Source organism: Nematolebias whitei, chromosome 11, assembly GCF_014905685.2.
Source record: "Nematolebias whitei isolate Nwh7 chromosome 11, NemWhi1, whole genome shotgun sequence".
NCBI classification, from domain to species: domain Eukaryota; kingdom Metazoa; phylum Chordata; class Actinopteri; order Cyprinodontiformes; family Rivulidae; genus Nematolebias; species Nematolebias whitei.
In genome coordinates, this window is record NC_056508.1 from 49,361,861 (window position 1) to 49,380,122 (window position 18,262).

General features: G+C 41.9%; 1 long non-coding RNA gene across 1 annotated transcript; it reads left to right on the forward strand.

Moving 5' to 3' along the window:
• Positions 1–15,947: 15,947 nt before the first annotated feature.
• LOC119417802 lies at positions 15,948–16,333 on the forward strand. The gene is made up of 3 exons (XR_005187160.1): positions 15,948–15,997; positions 16,070–16,173; positions 16,255–16,333. It is a non-coding gene; the product is annotated as an uncharacterized LOC119417802 (long non-coding RNA).
• The last annotated feature ends 1,929 nt before the right edge of the window (positions 16,334–18,262 follow it).

The window sequence follows — 18,262 nt, forward strand, 5'->3', positions numbered from 1 at the left end:
CGGCAGAAATACAAAAATAGGATTTTAATGATAAATAAAAGTACAAAATAAACAAGCTGACGGGGCAGCAAAACTTACATGAACATAGGAAGGAGGCACGGGGGACTCAGGAGACACGAGAGACACGGGGAACTCAAGGAACCAGGAAGACTCAGGGAAAGACTCAGGAGACCCAACGAAGATGACCCGACGAAGAACAAGACAGAACGGACGACTTAAATACAGGGACAAGACGAGACGTGATAACAAACAGCTGGGACGAGACACAGGTGGCACTAATAGCACTAATGAGGGAGCACAAGGGAAACAGACACAAACTGGGCCACAGAAAAGTACCATCCTTACACTATTCTTGCTTCATCAAAAGCTCTAAAAAGTTTGAGCCAGAATAGCCTTGTGGAGGAGGTTCTCGACGCACAACAAAATATATAAGCAGTCATGGAGAGATTTGTTTTTTCAAAAGTTCGGCATTTAATTTCCTTGTTGAATTTAAAAAAAGAAAAAAATATATATTCTCCAAGTTGACTTCTTACAAATCTCAAAAATTAAACAATTTGTGTGTGGTAACGAAAATTGTTTCACGCCTCTCTCCTTCACTGCAAAAAACAACAATCCCCTCGTAGCAGCTGAATTCCCTGTTTTAATGACTGCCTCCGCTGATCCCACTAGGGGGAGCCATAAACAACTAAATAAGAAGAAACATAATAGTTCTTCTGCAATCTGTAATATTTAACATAGTTTTAAATCAATATTCATCATTTAGCAAATAATTAATTCATTCAATACTTAAAGGGCTCCGACAGCTCTAATAAAAATAACTAATGACCTTCTTCTTGCTGCTGACTCTGCTCTTCTTTCTATCCTCATTTTACTGGATCTAAGTTCTGCCTTCGACACAATCTGTCGTTCTATCCTCCTCAACAGACTAACCTCCATTGGCATCTCGGGTACTCCGTTAGACTGGTTCAAATCGTATCTCTCTGACCGCACTCAATTCATTCAACTTAAATGCTTTTGTTCCCAGTCTTCCCCCGTCTCCACGGGTGTCCCCCAAGGCTCTGTCCTCGGACCCCTCCTCTTCATCATTTACGTCCTTCCTCTAGGTAACATCTTTTGTAAATTTGGTGTCCATTTTCACCGTTATGCTGATGACACACAGCTCTACTTGTCAACAAAACCAAACTCCACCCACCCACCCTCCATCCTCACCGACTGTCTCAATGAGCTAAATCACTGGTTTTCTAACAATTTCCTACAACTAAACAGTAACAAAACAGAAATCATTCTTGTCGGTACCAAAAACTCTATTTCAAAATCAGAAAATCTTCTCATCCCCCTTAACAACTCTCTGCTATCCCCCTCACCTCAGGTCAAGAGTCTTGGTGTCATCCTCGACACCACTCTCTCCTTCACTTCACACATCAACAATGTTACACAGTCTGCCTATTTTCATCTCCTAAATATTAACCGTCTCCGCCCTTCTCTCACACCCCGCACCACAGCCATCCTTGTTCACAGTCTTGTGACTTCCCGGATTGACTACTGCAACTCCCTTCTTTATGGCCTCCCCAACAAATCTCTCCAGAAGCTGCAATTGGTCCAGAACTCAGCTGCCCGTGTCATCACTCAAACCTCCTCCTATAACCACATCACTCCAGTCCTGCAGCAGCTCCACTGGCTCCCGGTTAAATCACGCATCGTCTTCAAAATTCTTCTTCTCACTTTCAAAGCTATCCACAACCTTGCCCCTCCGTACCTATCTGACCTCCTACACATCTCCATCCCCTCTCGCTCTCTCAGATCCTCCTCTTCACTACACCTCCATGTACCCTCTGCCCGCCTCTCCACCATGGGGAGCAGGGCCTTCACCTGCTCTGCTCCTCATCTCTGGAACTCTCTACCCCCTGACTTACGAAACACCACCTCTCTTTCTCTATTCAAGACTGCTCTGAAAACACATCTCTTTAGACTCGCTTATCCTTAACTTTGCTGTATGTATTTTATATTCTTTATGTAATTTATTCCTATTGATTTTTGTTCTTACTGTAAAATGTCCTTGGGTGTCCTGAAAGGCGTTTTTTAAATAAAATTATTATTATTATTATTATTATTATTATTATTATTATTATTATTATTATTATTATTATTATAAACTTTAGGCAAATCTCCAAGTTACCCTTTATATCCAAAATTTTGGAAAAAATTGTTTACACGCAGCTGAAGGCATTTTTGGATTAATTAAAAATTTTGGAGATCTTCCAGTCTGGTTTTAAAATGTACCACAGCACTGAATCTGCTCTTTTAAGGGTTTTTAATGACATATTTTTAGCACTGGATTCTGGAAACTGTGTTTTACTTGTGCTTTTAGATTTAACAGCTGCTTTCGACACAGTCAACCATGACATTCTCATCTCCAGACTGGAGCGGTGGGTGGGCATCACTGGCTCAGCTCTGCAGTGGTTTAGGTCTTACCTTTCTGATAGAAGTTTTAGTGGGATGATGGATAATTTTACCTCTGCTTCTGCTGCCCTCCTCTGGGGGGTACCCCAGGGCTCTATTCTTGGTCTTCTCCTGTTTTCTCTTTACCTTCTGCCACTGGGTTCTATTTTCAGAAACATGGTGTGCAGTTTCATTTATATGCAGATGACTGTCAAGTCTATTTCCCTTTGAAACAAAATGGCTCCACTCAGTCTCTCCTGGACTGTCTTGATGACATTAGAGGATGGATGGCACTTAATTTCCTCCATTTTAATGAAAAGAAGACTGAGGTTATGGAGGAGATGGTCCTCGAGAGTACCTCGTTGGTCATTAAGGTTAGACTTTTGGTCACATGATGACAGAGTGGGTGGAGTTATGGTTGGGTATTTGAAACCATGAGCAAGAGTCATTGTACACCTGAGGACATTCTCTCTGTGTCACAAACACCTGCCTCGTGAGGGGCGGGGCGCAGGGAGCCACGAGCGCCCAGCTCTGTCAAAGGGAAATGTTAGTCAGTGGCAGGAAGCTCCTCAAAATAAAATATACATTTTGAAAATTATGAAAAAAATACATAAATAAGATGCTCCTGCATATAAACTGCAGGATACAAAGTGTGAGGAAAAAAGTAGCAGCTTACGGTACAGCGTTTTTTTATTTATTTTTAAACCCTCTTTTTTTGTTTTTTACGTCCAATAAACATTGAAAAAACCCTAAGGTTTCCAGAGGTTGTTCTGTGTAAATGGGGATCTAAAAAAAGGGTACAAACAGAACAGCTGGACTTTATTTGTAACTGATGACATTTCGCTTCTCATCCGAGGAGCTTTCTCAATTCAAAGTGTCATGTTCTACGTCTCTCAGAGAAGGTCCACATCCTGTCCTCAGAGACACTCTAACTAAACTCTTCCACCCCCTCTTTGCTAATTACTCCCTTTCCTGGAAAGATAGACTTTGCGTCTCCAAAAAGTCTATATCAAAGGAACAGGATCTACCTTCTACAAAGCTGTCTAAATAAAGGTTGAATGAATAATCAACTCTCAGTTTCTGTGTCAGACAAGGCAACACCTCTGTAATCTGCATTCAACGGAGGACAGAACTTTGTCATACCCCCAGGACAAGAGTTGTGTGATCACCATGGCTACGATTGGGAATTTGCCACTTGGACAGACCTTCAAACAGAACCACCTGTTGTGTACAATATTGTGTGAAAAACCCAAATGTTACATATGTGAAGAAAATGGTGTTTTTAAACAAGGTGTTACTGGGTAAGCAAAGCAGTCATTGTTTTTCCTCTAAACTTTGAGAGGAAGTGAATTATCTCATCAAAATTAATTTATCCAACTCATTTAACACCCATTTTGTTGGTCAAAGTTGCGCTGATTGGATACAATTTGCAAAGGCACCCCGCTCCTAGAATAAAGTAAAACTGAAAATCAAAGAAGGGAGAGTCTTTCTCAAGTTTGCTTGGGGCCTCCTTTGAACCGGCCTGAAGGAACCGGGAGTTCCAGTCCCTCCACCTTCTATCTTGGATGGAACCGAGCTGGATGAAATGTGGAGAAAGTCCACAGAACTCTCTCAGACACCACCGGAATGATGGTTCTGTCTTGCCGGATGAAATGTAGTTCTGGAGAGAATCATCACTTCCTAGAATGACGAACACCAGCTTTTTCACCATCATATCCATTGTGGTAATGAGGACATCTTTGGGTAGGAAAAACTCATCTTCCTTCTGATGAAGGATGACTCTCAGTACCAACCGGTTCTTTTTAGATACTTTTAGTTTACTTTACAAAGCTCAGAAGCTTACCTTAATTTTTAAACATTAGTTCTAAATTGATAAACCATCTCTCCTCAAAAGTTTAAGCTATTCTCATATTGTTCACCCTTCTGAAAGAACACTATTGTTTACGCATTCATATTTCACACTTGCCATAATTTCACATTGTTGTTATTATTCAAACTTACAATAAATGTTACAGAATTGTCACTTTAACCAACCTAGTTTTGTGTGTTTAATTCAAGTGAGGGGGATCACAACATTACCAAAGATCCACCATTATTTTAATTGCGTTTGACTTGACTTGCATTTATTATTCTAATTGCACACCTGTAATATGTACCGACCTTTTTACCATATCACTACAAAAGAATCAAGGAGTGTGGGATTCAAGTTATAAAGCTGAGGTGTTCTGTATGCTTGCATGATGCAGACTGACCGCTCACTCTTAACAATAGAGGATTTTTAGGGTCTTTGCTAGTCCCACCCACAGAGGGGCCACTCTGGTCACATGGTTAAAATCTTTAGGAGTGAAACTGGCTGTGTATCAGTCCTAAAGCTGCATTGTAAGTTTTTGAAAGCTGAAATCTGAGATCTGCTCTTCTGTTTAAAGATGGTTTCTCTATTTTTACATAAACCACTTCCTTCACCCCCTCTCAAACCATCTATCTTCTTGGCCCAAAATATGAACATTCTGGTCCTCAAACGAGTGTCCCTTATCCCTGAGGTGTAGATGAACCACTGAGTCTTGTCCTGAGGAGCTTGCTTTCCTGTACTGAGCCATGCGTCTGTGAAGAGACTATTTGGTTTCTCCAATATAGAGATCTGTACATTCCTTGTTGCACTGAACTGGACTGGACTGGCTGAAAAAGTCCAGGCACCCCTGGTCTACACGATCTTGTTCTTTCAGTTTCTACCCAGAGTGCATGACCACAGGTGAGAGGAGGAATGTAGACCAACTAGAGAGCTTCTTCTTGCAGCTCCCTCTTCACCAAGATGGACCAAATAACAGTTTATAACACTGATTAGTGAGTGCATGTTTTTGTGTCCAGAGATGTGTTGCCTTGTCAGACTTATCCGTCTAAACTTTAGACATAAACAATAAAGTCCAGGTGTTTCTGAGACTGATGGACTTCTTCTCTTCTCCTCCTCTTGTAGACTTGATGACGGAGATGATGGACCTGAGCAGTGATGTTGGAGGACCTGGACTTCCTCTGCTAGACTACAAGATATATGTAGAGAGAGTTTTCTTCCCCGGTCATCAGATGGTGTCACTGAACCGGCAGCTGGACTTGCCAGAGTCCAGGAGACAGACTGTGGAGCAGGGCCTTCATCAACTCAACAATCTCTTGAACAACAAACTCTTCCTCACCAGGGTGGGTGCTGCAAAGGTAATGTGTGAAACCGGCTCAGACTAGGATCTACAGACACTTTTGACATTGTGGTTCTGTCTCACAGTTCATTCACACTCTGGAGGCCCAGCAAGGGTTCTCTCAGAGGGACCGGGGCTACGTGGCCAGTTTGCTCACCATGGCTCTGCACGATAAGCTGGAGTACTTTACTGAGGTCATGAAGAGTTTCCTGCAGGACCTGGTGCAGCAGTACGTTGTCAAAAACCCCAAGCTCATGTTGCGACGGTATGTAACAGAAAACAGCCTCAGACTGAAACAGGAACATGTTGAATCTGACCAGGTGGAGTCGGGTCCTCTGGACAGAATGTTCTTATTGGAAATATCCTGATGCATGCTCAATAATCCAGGTAGAAAAATCTAAAAAAGTTAAATCTGGTCCTCTGGACATTCAAAAAAACAAAACAAAGCAAATCAACAAAACAATGTAGAAACGTTTTGTCTCTCATCCGAGAGACTTCCTCAGTCTGAGGTGCTGTATTCAGCTCAGTCTCTTAAATAGCACCTTCTCAGAGTGGATCAACCAGTTTGCTGCTGACAACCAGAACCAGCTGATCACATGCTCAAGAAGGACTATCAGCCTAACAATGGATCATTAGCACCTGATGGCTGTTTACTGTTCACAGAGGGCTGAGTGATACTAGCAATCACAGCATTGTAAGAGGGGGACAGTTGAACCAGGAGGCTCCACCCCTGTTTAATGATGGACGGTTTCTTTTCACAAAGATGGCCTCCTTTACTCCTCTCTCAAACCATCGTTCCTCTCTGTCCAGGATGTATGGTATGAAGTATGGTATGGTATGAAGTTTATTCATTTTAAAAAAGTACAAAACAATTCCATAACAATATATAAAAAGATACAAAAAACTTTAAAATGAAAGGCAGCAGAAAGAAGAAAAAATCTTATTTTATCTGCCCCTTTTTTCAAACAATTATTTCAGACATATTAATTTTCAAGTAACAGAACAAAATGAATAACTATCTAATTTTCTAATTCTAATACAAAACACACATTAAGCTACTTCATATATACTTTTTTAACAATTCAGCTTTGATCTTTTTCTTAAATGTGCACATTGACTTGGCATTTTTCACATCACTCTCTAGAACATTCCACAATCCAACTCCTTGGATTGAGGTAGACCTTCCCTTCAGACTAGTTCTGAATGTTGGTTTGACAAATATCTCTATCCCCTTAAGATTATAACAACTTTGTCTTTTAACAAAATTTCTTTGGATATTTAATGGTAATGTGTTATTTTGAGCCCTATACATAACAGATAAAATACTATAATCTACCAAATCATGGAACTTCAATAAGTTCAGTTGATAAAATAATGTGCTTGATGGGTGACAGTAATGCTTTCTGGTGATAATTCTTACAGCTCTTTTCTGTAAAATAAAAATAGGTTTTGTAAATGTTTTACACGCTTTCCCCCAAACATCAATGCAATAGATTAAATGTGGAACAATGATTGTGTTATACAACATGTACAGAGCTTTATCATTTAATAATTCCCTGACTTTGTATAGTACTGCAATAGATTTAGATATTTTTGTTCTTACAGAATTGATGTGATTTTTCCATGTTAGCTGTTCATCAATGATTACACCCAAAAATTTCATCTCATTAACTCTACAAATCTCAACACCCTCAATTTTAAATGGATCATCAACAGTTCTCTTTTTGTTACTAAATATCATGTATTTAGTTTTATCTAAATTTAATGATAATTTATTAAGTTTAAACCAAGTTTGTATTGTATCAAATTCTGTCTTCATCAGTTCCAACATCCGTTTTACATCTTTACCCAAACAGAAAAATGTGGTGTCATCTGCAAAAAGGACACATTTGAGGAGTCCTGATACATTCACTAAGTCATTCACATATAAAATAAATAACTTTGGTCCAAGTACAGAGCCTTGAGGAACTCCACAAGTGATATTGCACAGGTCAGATCTTACACCATTTATTTGTACAAACTGTTTCCTATCTTTTAAATAGCTAGATACCCAGTGTAATGCTGGTCCTCTCATACCATATTTATTTAATTTTTCAAGGAGAATAGTGTGGTCAATAGTATCGAATGCTTTTTTTAAATCAACAAAAATACTAACACAATACTGTTTTTGATCGACAGCAGTAGTTATTTGTTCTAATTCCATGAGAGCCATTGATGTAGAGTTTTTTGCTCTAAACCCATACTGACTGCTACTTAGAATGTTTTGTTTAGTAATAAATTTATCTAATCTGGTCACAAACAGTTTTTCTAGAATTTTTGAGAATTGTGGTAATAAGGATATTGGTCTATAATTATTGAACACACATTTATCACCATTTTTAAAGAGAGGAACTACCTTAGTTACTTTCATATTGTCTGGAAATATTCCTTTTGAAAATGATAAATTACAAATATATGTAAACGGCTCGATAACATAACTCATTATGTCCTTTACAAACATCATATCCATGTCCACCCAGTCTTTTGATCTCTTATCTGTAAGATTTTTTACTACATTCATTATTTCTTCTTTGTCAGTTCCATTAAGAAAAATACTGTTGTCACAACTTATAACTGAATGGTTCACATTATTGTCTACTTTTGGTATTTTAGCTGCAAGGCTTGATCCAACGTTCACAAAATGATGATTAAATCCATTTACAATTTCATTTTCATCATGGATTTCATCGTCATCCTTCAAAAAATATTGTGAAATACCTGTTTTTGCTTTATGACTTTTCAGAACACTATTTATTACTCGCCATGTAGCTTTCATATCACCATTACTTTTATTTAATAAATCACTATAATATTCCTTCTTGTGTGTTTCCTTATAATCGCTACTAATTTATTTTTATACTTCTTATATTTCTCTTCAGCCTCTTGTGTTCTCAATTTCAAGAAACATGTATACAAAAAATTATTTTTTTTACAAGCATTTCTCAACCCTTTCGTCATCCATGGTTGGTCAACAACATTTCTCTTTGTACAATTATTTTGCACACAATTCTTTTCATACAGAGCTCCCAAAATATTCATAAACTCATCATATGATCTGTTCACATCATCAACATACACGTCTTTCCAGCTTTGTTTATGTAAATCATCTTTTAATTTGTCCATTGCTTTTTTTGATGTGTTTATTGTTTTTTTCCTTAATTGTGATTTCTTTTGGGATGAGATGAGGATGTGAACATCTTCATCCCTGAAAGAGTGACCGCTGGCCTGGAGATGAGTGTAGACCGCAGAGTCCTGGCCTGATGATGTTGATCTTCTGTGCTGGTCCATCCTTTTGGCCAGTGGCTGTTTTGTTTCCCCGATGTAAGAATGATCACAGCCCTCCTGACACTGAACAGCATACACAATATTACTCTGTTTGTGCCGGGGGACTGGATCTTTGGGATGAACCAGTCTTTAATGTATTTTGGGGTTTAAAATCCACTGGGACGTTATGTTTAGAAAATAAACGTCTCAGTTTCTCTGATACCCCCTCAACATATGGAATGACCACTGGTCTGGGTCTGGGTTCCTCCTTTTCACCTGTTGGCTGACTGGAGTCCTGTTTGGGTTTCTTCTCTGCTTTCAGGAAGGCCCAGTTAGGATATCCACATTGCTCTATAGCCTGTCTTGTGTGGGATTTCTCCTTCTGCCTGGCTCCTGAGCTAGTGGGGATGCTGTCTGCTCTGTGGTACAGAGTCCTGATGACTCCTAACTTGTGCTCCAAATCTTTGGAGCACAAGTTAGGAAACCCCAAAATACATTACAGCAAAGACTGGTTCATCCCAAAGATCCAGTCCCCTGGTACAAACAGAGCAATGTTGTGTATGCTGTTCAGTGTCAGGAGGGCTGTGATCAGTCTTACATCGGGGAAACTAAACAGCCACTGGCCAAAAGGATGGCCCAGCACAGAAGATCAACATCATCAGGCCAGGACTCTGAGGTCTACACTCATCTCCAGGCCAGCGGTCACTCTTTCAGGGATGAAGATGTTCACATCCTGGACAGAGAGGAACGATGGTTTGAGAGAGGAGTAAAGGAGGCCATCTTTGTGAAAAGAAATCGTCCATCGTTAAACAGGTGTGGAGGCCTACGTGTTCAATTGTCCCCCTCTTACAATGCTGTGATTGCTAGTATCACTCAGCCCTCTGTGAGTAGTAAACAGCCATCAGTGTGCTAATGATCCATTGTTAGGCTGATGGTCCTTCTTGAGCATGTGATCAGCTGGTTTTGGTTGTCAGCAGCAAAACTGGTTGATCCACTCTGAGAAGGTGCTATTTAAGAGACTGAGCTGAATACAGCAACTCAGACTGAGGAAGTCTCTCGGATGAGAGACGAAACGTTTCTACATTTTTTTGTTGATTTGCTTTGTTTTGTTTTTTTGAATGTCCAGAGGACCAGATTTAACATTTTTAGATTCTTATTGGAAAGTTTCATAGTTTATCCAAAAGACTTCTTCAGTCTGAGGAGCTGCAACAAACTCAGTCTTATAAATAGCACCACATAGTGGATCAACCAGTTTGTTGATGACATCCAGAACTAGCTGTTCACATGATCAACCAATGGGGAGTACCACAGGGGTCCATCCTTGGTCCCCTTCTATTTTCTTTATACCTGCTGCCACTAGGTGCTATTTTCTGGAAATACAACATACCATTTCACTTCTACGCCAATGACTGTCAAATTTACTTCCCTCTAAGACACAATGGTACACACTCTATTCAACCTCTGCTCGACTGCCAGTAACAGTTTTTCAAGCCTTCAAGCCTTCCGGATCGAAGGCGAAACATTTCAGCACAAAAAAAGAAACTGTCCAGATGACCTGACTGAAAAATGTTGGATTATTTTAGTGATTTCTGATTTGCATAGCCAAGTGTCATTTTCGCCAACGTGAATAATAATTTTAATGTATTTCGCCTTACCTTTAACCAGTAGTTTCAGGTGGGATTCAGTGCCGCCTGCTCTGGACCCTGGAATGCATTTGACTGTGGTTTGAGTCGTAGGTGCCACATCTTGAACTGTGGAGCTGCCAACAACAAGAGTCTGCTCCTTGGTGCGCGTCTCACTAAGCACGGAAAACCTATTTGAAAGTTGAATGGGTCGATGGTTGACCGAGGGCTTAGTTTTAGTATTTTTTTCTTTGGACCATCACCCAGTGGGGCTGAGGTTCAGGGTAGCTAAGTGGAGGAAACTGGTTCGAAACGAGGTTTTGAACGGGAGAATAAATATTTGAAATGTGAATGGATCGGTGATTAGCTGGAGGTTTAGTTTTATCTTTAGGCTTACTTTATAAAGATGGCCGCGCTCAGACCAGTTGTAGCTTCACAGGCTCCCGGTACCATCCCAGTTTTTAGAAGTTTTGATATTGACTCTGTGCCTGACTCCGCGCGATTTATGCGTGTGAACTATAGCCGAACCGAACTGATGAGAATAGGAGCGGATTTGCCACGAAATATAGCAGAAATCAGCAACAAACTCAAAGCTACGCTCGGCAGAATGCAGATCTTAAAGTCATCTACCTGGAAGCTGCAGCAGAGGCGTTCCAGCGGGCAGAAGAGGAAGCGCTGCTCCCGGCTTAAGAGGAGAGGATGCCGGGCGGGGGGTTATGGTGAGGCTACGAGCTAACGCAAAAGCCGGTAAACTCCCCATGCCATCTCTCTTTCTGGCGAATGTCTGCTCGTTGGACAACAAGGTGGATTTACTTCGTCTGAGAGCGGACGCCTCAGAAGAGATGAAGAAGTGTGCGGTGCTTTGCCTCACGGAAACATGGATTACAAGCGAAACGCCGGACACAGTCTTCCAGCTGGATGACAGACTTTTTTTTTCGAGCGGACCGCTGCAGCGAGCTAACGGGGAAATCACGGGGAGGCGGAGTATGCATTTACGTGAGTAAAGTTGGTGCACAAATTGTACTGTTGTAAATAACTCATGCTCGAAAGCTTTGGAGCAAATAACAGTGAAATGTCGGCCACATTATCTACCCCGCGAGTTCACGCTGACTTTCATCACTGTCGTTTACATTCCTCCGGACGCTAATGCTAATGAATCACTGCAGGAGCTACATGATATCATCAGCTCGCTGCAGAGCAAACACCCCGAGGCTCTTTACGTGGTAGCCGGAGACTTTAACCACGTGAATCTAAAGGACTGTCTCCCGAGCTTTTATCAACATGTGGCGATTCCAACACGTGGAGACCACACGCTGGACCGTGTTTACATGAACGTAAAAGATGCATACAAAGCCGAACCCCGCCCCCACCTAGGACTGTCAGACCACATCTCAATCTTCCTGGCTCCTGCTTACATGCCACTGCTGAGACGCTCCAGACCGGTACAAAAGAAAGTTAAATGTTGGATCCAGGACAGTGGCCCCATACTGAGATTGTTTTGACCGAACAGACTAGCAGGTTTTCAGAGAAGCTGCTGAAAATGGAGGATCGCTTGATCTGGACCAATACACATCCTCAGTTCTGGGTTATATTAGTACATGTACTGAAACTGTCTCCACGATCAGAAATGTTAAAAGCTACCCAAACAGAAAACCTTGGCTGAATGCAGAGGTGCGCACACTGCTGGAAGCCAGGAACACTGCCTTCAGGTCTGGAAACTCAGAGGAGCTGAGTAGGACAAGAAAAGAGCTGGTTGCTGGTATTAAGAGGGCCAAGGCCACATATGCACAGAGGATCGAGGGTCAATTCATCTCACAAGACCCTCGGAGCATGTGGAGGGGAATTAAGTGCATAACAGATTATAAAGGAAGGAGCGAACAATGCCCCAAAGACCCATCTCTGCCTGATGCCCTCAACAAGTTCTATGCACGCTTTGAAGACCCGAACAGACCACCCAGCACCAGACTCCCCTCACCACCGGATGAAGAGCATCTCAGCGTGACCTCAGCCGAAGTAAGGCGTACCTTCAGGAGGATTAATCCGCACAAAGCAACTGGCCCAGACAACATCCCCGGAAAAGTGTTGAAGGAATGTGCTGATCAGCTCTGCAAGGTGCTGGCAGACATCTTTAATACCTCACTTACCCTGGAGACAGTTCCCACCTGCCTGAAGACTGCCACCATCATCCCAGTCCCAAAAAGCTCTACAGTGACTGGTCTGAATGACTATCAGCCAGTGGCCCTCACCCCGATAGTCGCTAAATGCTTTGAAAAACTGGTCATGACTCACATCAAAACAACCATCAACATCAACGAGGACCCTCATCAGTATGCATACCGTGAGAACTGATCAACAGAGGATGCAATCTCCTCTGTGGTCCACACTGCACTCAACCACCTGGAGCAGAAAAACTCTTACGTCCGTATGCTCTTTGTGGACTTCACATCCGCCTTCAACACCATGATCCCCCAAACCCTGATGGACAAACTACTCTCATTAGGACTAAGCCCCTCCATTTGCAACTGGGTACTAGACTTCTTAACAAACAGACCACAGTTAGTGAGGATCCACAACTTCTCCTCCTCCACCATAAACCTCAGCACTGGCTCTCCTCAGGGATGTGTGTTGAGCCCCCTCCTGTTTACTCTGCTCACATATGATTGTGCAGCTACCCATCCAGGCTGTCACATTGTAAAGTTTGCAGATGATACAGCGGTGGTGGGATGCATCACAAACAAAGATGAGTCCAGCTACAGGCAGGAGGTGGAACACCTGGAGAGCTGGTGCAGAGAGAATAACCTTCACATCAATGTGAAGAAGACAAAGGAGATGATTGTGGACTTCAGAAGGAACAAAAACATCTACACCCCCCTGAACATAAGAGGATCTGCGGTGGAAGTGGTCTCCAGCTACAAGTACTTGGGTGTACACATGAATGACAACCTCAGCTGGAGCAACAACACCACCAGCCTGATGAAGAAAGCTCATCAGAGACTCTACTTCCTCAGACGGCTGAGACGAGCTGGTCTGGGAAGCTCAGTCCTCACCTCCTTCTACAGGTGTGCAGTGGAGAGCATCCTGTGCTCCAGCATCAACGTGTGGCATGGAGGCTGCACAGCTGCAGAAAGAAAAGCTTTGCAGAGAGTGGTGAAGGCTGCACAGAAGACTGTCGGAGTCAGCCTCCCCACCATCACAGACATCTACACCTCTAGATGCAGGAAGAGGGCCACCTGTATCATGAAGGACCTCACTCACCCAGCACACACACTTTTTGCCCCACTCCCCTCAGGAAGGAGGTTGAGGAGCATTAAGTGTAGAACCACTAGACTGAGGAACAGCTTCTACCCTGAGGCTGTTAGACTCATGAATCTCTAACTAGAATAATCACTGTGAAAAACCACATCATGTTGCTGCTGATCTGTTTCATGTTGCTGCTGATCTGTTTCATGTTGCTGCTGATCTGTTTCAATGTTGATGTGTTCATGCGTGCACATCTGCTCACAGACTCATGTTCATGTTTGTGCTGATGTTCAATGTTTTATGTTATGAGTGCTTAGTGTATATTTAGTTGATGTTTTTCTTAGTTCATATCTTAGATGTTATCACTGTCTTTCTTATACATTTTATTGTTGGATGTAACTGGGACCCTGTGAACATAATTTCGCTCCACCACATGTACCACATGAGGTGCGAATGACAATAAAGAATCTCTGACACTCTCTGACTCTGACTTTGGGCCTATACCCCTCGGGCCTGTGGTTCCAGGTAGCTAATGGGAGGAAACTGATTTGAAATGTGATTTACAGTGGAGGAAAAAATTTTTGAAACATCTTCTGAATTATGAACGTATTGATGGTGAACCGGGGACTTAGTTTTAACATTTAGTTTACCTCGGGCCGTCACCCAGCCGGCCTGTGGTTTCTGACTGCCAACTTGAACTAGCATTAGTGGTTCAGCGGAGCCTAAGTGCACCTGGCTAGTTAATGGTTGTTAAAAGCACAGAGTGCTATGGTTTCAGGTTTGGGCGCGTTGGTCAACAGCTTGCTAGACCCACCACGGTGTAGCACCATGAGACTGGCTCCGCACAAGACTGGGGCCCTCCGCTCTCAAAACGAATAGAAAACAACAACAATCAACAGGGAGCAGAAAAATAAATAAATAAAACACTGTTTAAAACCACTCGCCTGATCTCAGCTGAATGTGAATTCAATCTGAGTCGATCTAAACAAATCTGATTAGCTTATCACACCACTGCAGAACCTTGCAGTAGTGATTTATGTAAAAAACACCTAAAAAAATAAAGCACAAAACATTAACCAGCAAGGAAGCAGTACAACAAAGTCAAGAAACAGAAACTCTGTTTAAAACAAAAACGTTTAAAAAAAGGGCGACTCGCCTGATTGATGAGCTTAGCTTTGTGTGAGCTGAATCCACTTAGCAGTTAGCACATTAATTAATTAATTAACTAATTAATTATTAGCCTCCAGGCAAATCCCATGAGATCACAGATCTCTTTTGCAAGGGAGGCCTGGGTCTGAAGGCAGCCTAACATTCACAACACCATCGGGTCATGTAGCTCGTAGAAAACACCTAAATAAAGAGTAAAACCAATAAACGACCAGCATACGACACTAGCAAACAATTTAAAGAGCAGCAAAACCAGTTTATAGTAAGTGTGTTTGTGTGCATAGTACTGAAGTTAGTGTTTTGGACCAGATGTCTATTTTTAAAGTCAGGTGTTCTGGTTTAGGTCCTGAACATGGACTGAGCTGTCTTGCTGTCTTTCAGAACGGAGACAGTTGTTGAGAAGATGTTGACCAACTGGATGTCCATCTGTCTTTACTCCTTCTTGAAGGTATGTTTCCGCATGTCCCTGTGTGTCTTTCACTGTCTTACCTGCACCTGTCTCTCTGCCTGTATCTGTCTCATCTGTACCTGTCTGTCTGACAGGACGTGGCAGGTGAGCCACTCTATATGCTCTACAGAGCCATTAAATATCAGGTGGACAAGGGTCCAGTGGATGCTGTGACAGGAAAAGCCAAACGGACACTGAATGACAGTCACCTGTTACGAGAGGACATTGAGTACTGCTCCATGGTAACCATAGCAACACTAGTCCTTCCTGTGTAAACTATTGATTTTGTTTCATCTGGACAGGTTCAGTTTCCTAATCACTTTTCACATTTCTACCTTTCTTTCTACACCTGGTTCTCAGACTCTTAACGTCTTGGTGAAGAATGGACTTGAGATTCAGCAATGTCCTGTTAAAGTACTTGACATTGACACCATCACACAGGTGCCTGTCTGTTTGTATGTCCCTAATACCTGTCTATCTGCCTCTTACTTGTTTGTATGTTTCCTGTGTGCAGGTAAAAGACAAAATCCTAGACCATGTCTACAGAGGAGCTCCGTTCTCTCAGAGGCCGTTAGCAAACAGCTTGGACCTAGGTATATGTGCCTGTCTCATCTGGTCAGAGTTTCCCACACAGCTCATGCTCACCTGCATCTGTTTGTCTACAGAATGGCGGTCGGGTCAGGCAGGTCACCTGACTCTTTCAGATGATGATGTCACAGCAGTGGTTCAAGGTTGCTGGAAACGTCTCAACACACTGCAGCACTATAAGGTACATATTGACCAAGTTCAAGGTGGCTGTGCCTCTTTTCCTCTTACATTTTCGGATTACTGTGATGTTTTGTTTCCCAAGGTTCCAGATGGAGCCACAGTAGCTCTGATCCCTCAAACCAGTTCAGGAGGAATCCACCAGGTGTTCCAGACTGGAGAAAGTAAGGAACAATGAACACAAAGAAACCTAACCGAACAGAACACATGAAGAACACGAAATCAACCTGACAGAAAACATCTAGACCAGCTATTGAACATCTAAGATAAGATAAGATTCAATTTACTTAATTCAGTTTATCTATAAAGCTCCAAGTCACAACAGAATCGTCTCAGGGACTGAAGAGAAACATTCATCTATAAAATAATAATTTAACATTGTTTATCTGAGGAGCAGCTTTGAGTTTAACTCCATCACAGAACTCTCATCTTGAACAAGCATGAAGGCGACAGTGGAAAGAAAAACTCCCTCATGAGGAAGAAACCTTTAGCAGAACCAGGATCAGGACAAGAGGACCATCTGCTTCAACCGGCTGGGTTTGGTAGGAATAGATACACAATGGCAGGTCAAGAATCACATGTTAAGATAAAATAAGATAAGATAGAACTTTATTGATCCCGCAGGACATTGTTGTGCCAGAGTTTCAGTACCAAGGAACAGACACAAGAAATCACACAAGATATAAAATAAATAACAGAGAATATAAAAATTCATTCAACCTTTATTTCTACAGGTTAATCCCATTGAGCCTCAGGGACTCATTTACAAGAGAGACCTGATTTCAACAAAGAATGATGACAACAGTGGACAATCATAAAAGAAGCATACAGATTTTTTTTTTTGATTTTTTTAACAAATTAAAATAAGATGGCAAAAAAGTAGCAAAAACAGCTAGATTATAAGGCGATGTAGAAAACTAAAAACAGGAACATGTCTGCAGGAACTTATCAGATGTTTTGAAGTCACTTAGAGAGGTCAAAGGTCGAGAGCTTCAGATCTTTTTACAAGATATTCCAGGAAACAGGAGCGGAGTAGGAGAAGGTCCTTTTGCCAAAAAATAAAAATACCAAATACCAAAATATCAACTATTAAGGTCCAAAACATGTCAGGTTCAGACAGAAACATTAAATTGTTTATTTTGGTGCAGGATTAATTTTATTCAGAAAGGGGGAGGAGTTAAAAAGTTTGGAGGACTTCCTGTGTTGTTCTGTGGAGCACCTCATGGTCTCAGTCTATGACTGAAGGTGCTGCAATAAGAGTCCAGGGTGTCATGCAGGGGGGTGACGTGTTGTTCAGGATCTGGAGCAGGTACCTCAGCATCATCTGCTCAGACACCTCTGTCAGAGACTGCAGGTCCACTCCCAGAACTGAGCCAATTCTCCTGATGAGTGGATCAACCAGTACTGGTTGATCCACTCTGTGAAGGTGCTATTTAAGAGACTGAGCTGAATACAGCACCTCAGACTGAGGAAGTCTCTCGGATGAGGGACGAAACGTTTCTACATTTTTTTGTTGTTTTGCTTTTTTTTGTTTTTTTGAATGTCCAGAGGACCAGATTTAACTTTTTTAGACATCAAGAAAATGTTTTGAACATCTAGAATAGCTATTGAATATCTGAAACAGCTATTGAACATCTGGAACGCCTACTGAACAACTATGTTAAGTTTGGAGCTGACTGCGGGTCGTCAGTCACTGCAGCTAGCTACTGCTAGCCGTGGGCCTTAGGCTTCCTCTTGGACCCTGGACCCGCACACAGCCCCCACCACTTCCTCCGGCTCTATCTCCCTCAGAAGTGGCAACTCATACTAACAAATAAATCAAGGAAGCGTGAATTCAGTTTATCAATTATATTAAAAACAAGGCAGGAAAAGGTTACAATTTACAGCGCTGGACTCTCCGGTCTGTGACGCGTTCACAGACCCAGAAGAGCCCCAATGTCCCGTGTCATTACTCATTTATAGGGTCCTAGACTCCTCCTTCGCAGAAGGGGAGCTCAACCTGTCAGTGTAAGAGGGGGCGTGACTACAGGTCCTTCTCAAAAAATTAGCATATTGTGATAAAGGTCATTATTTTCCATAATGTAATGATAAAA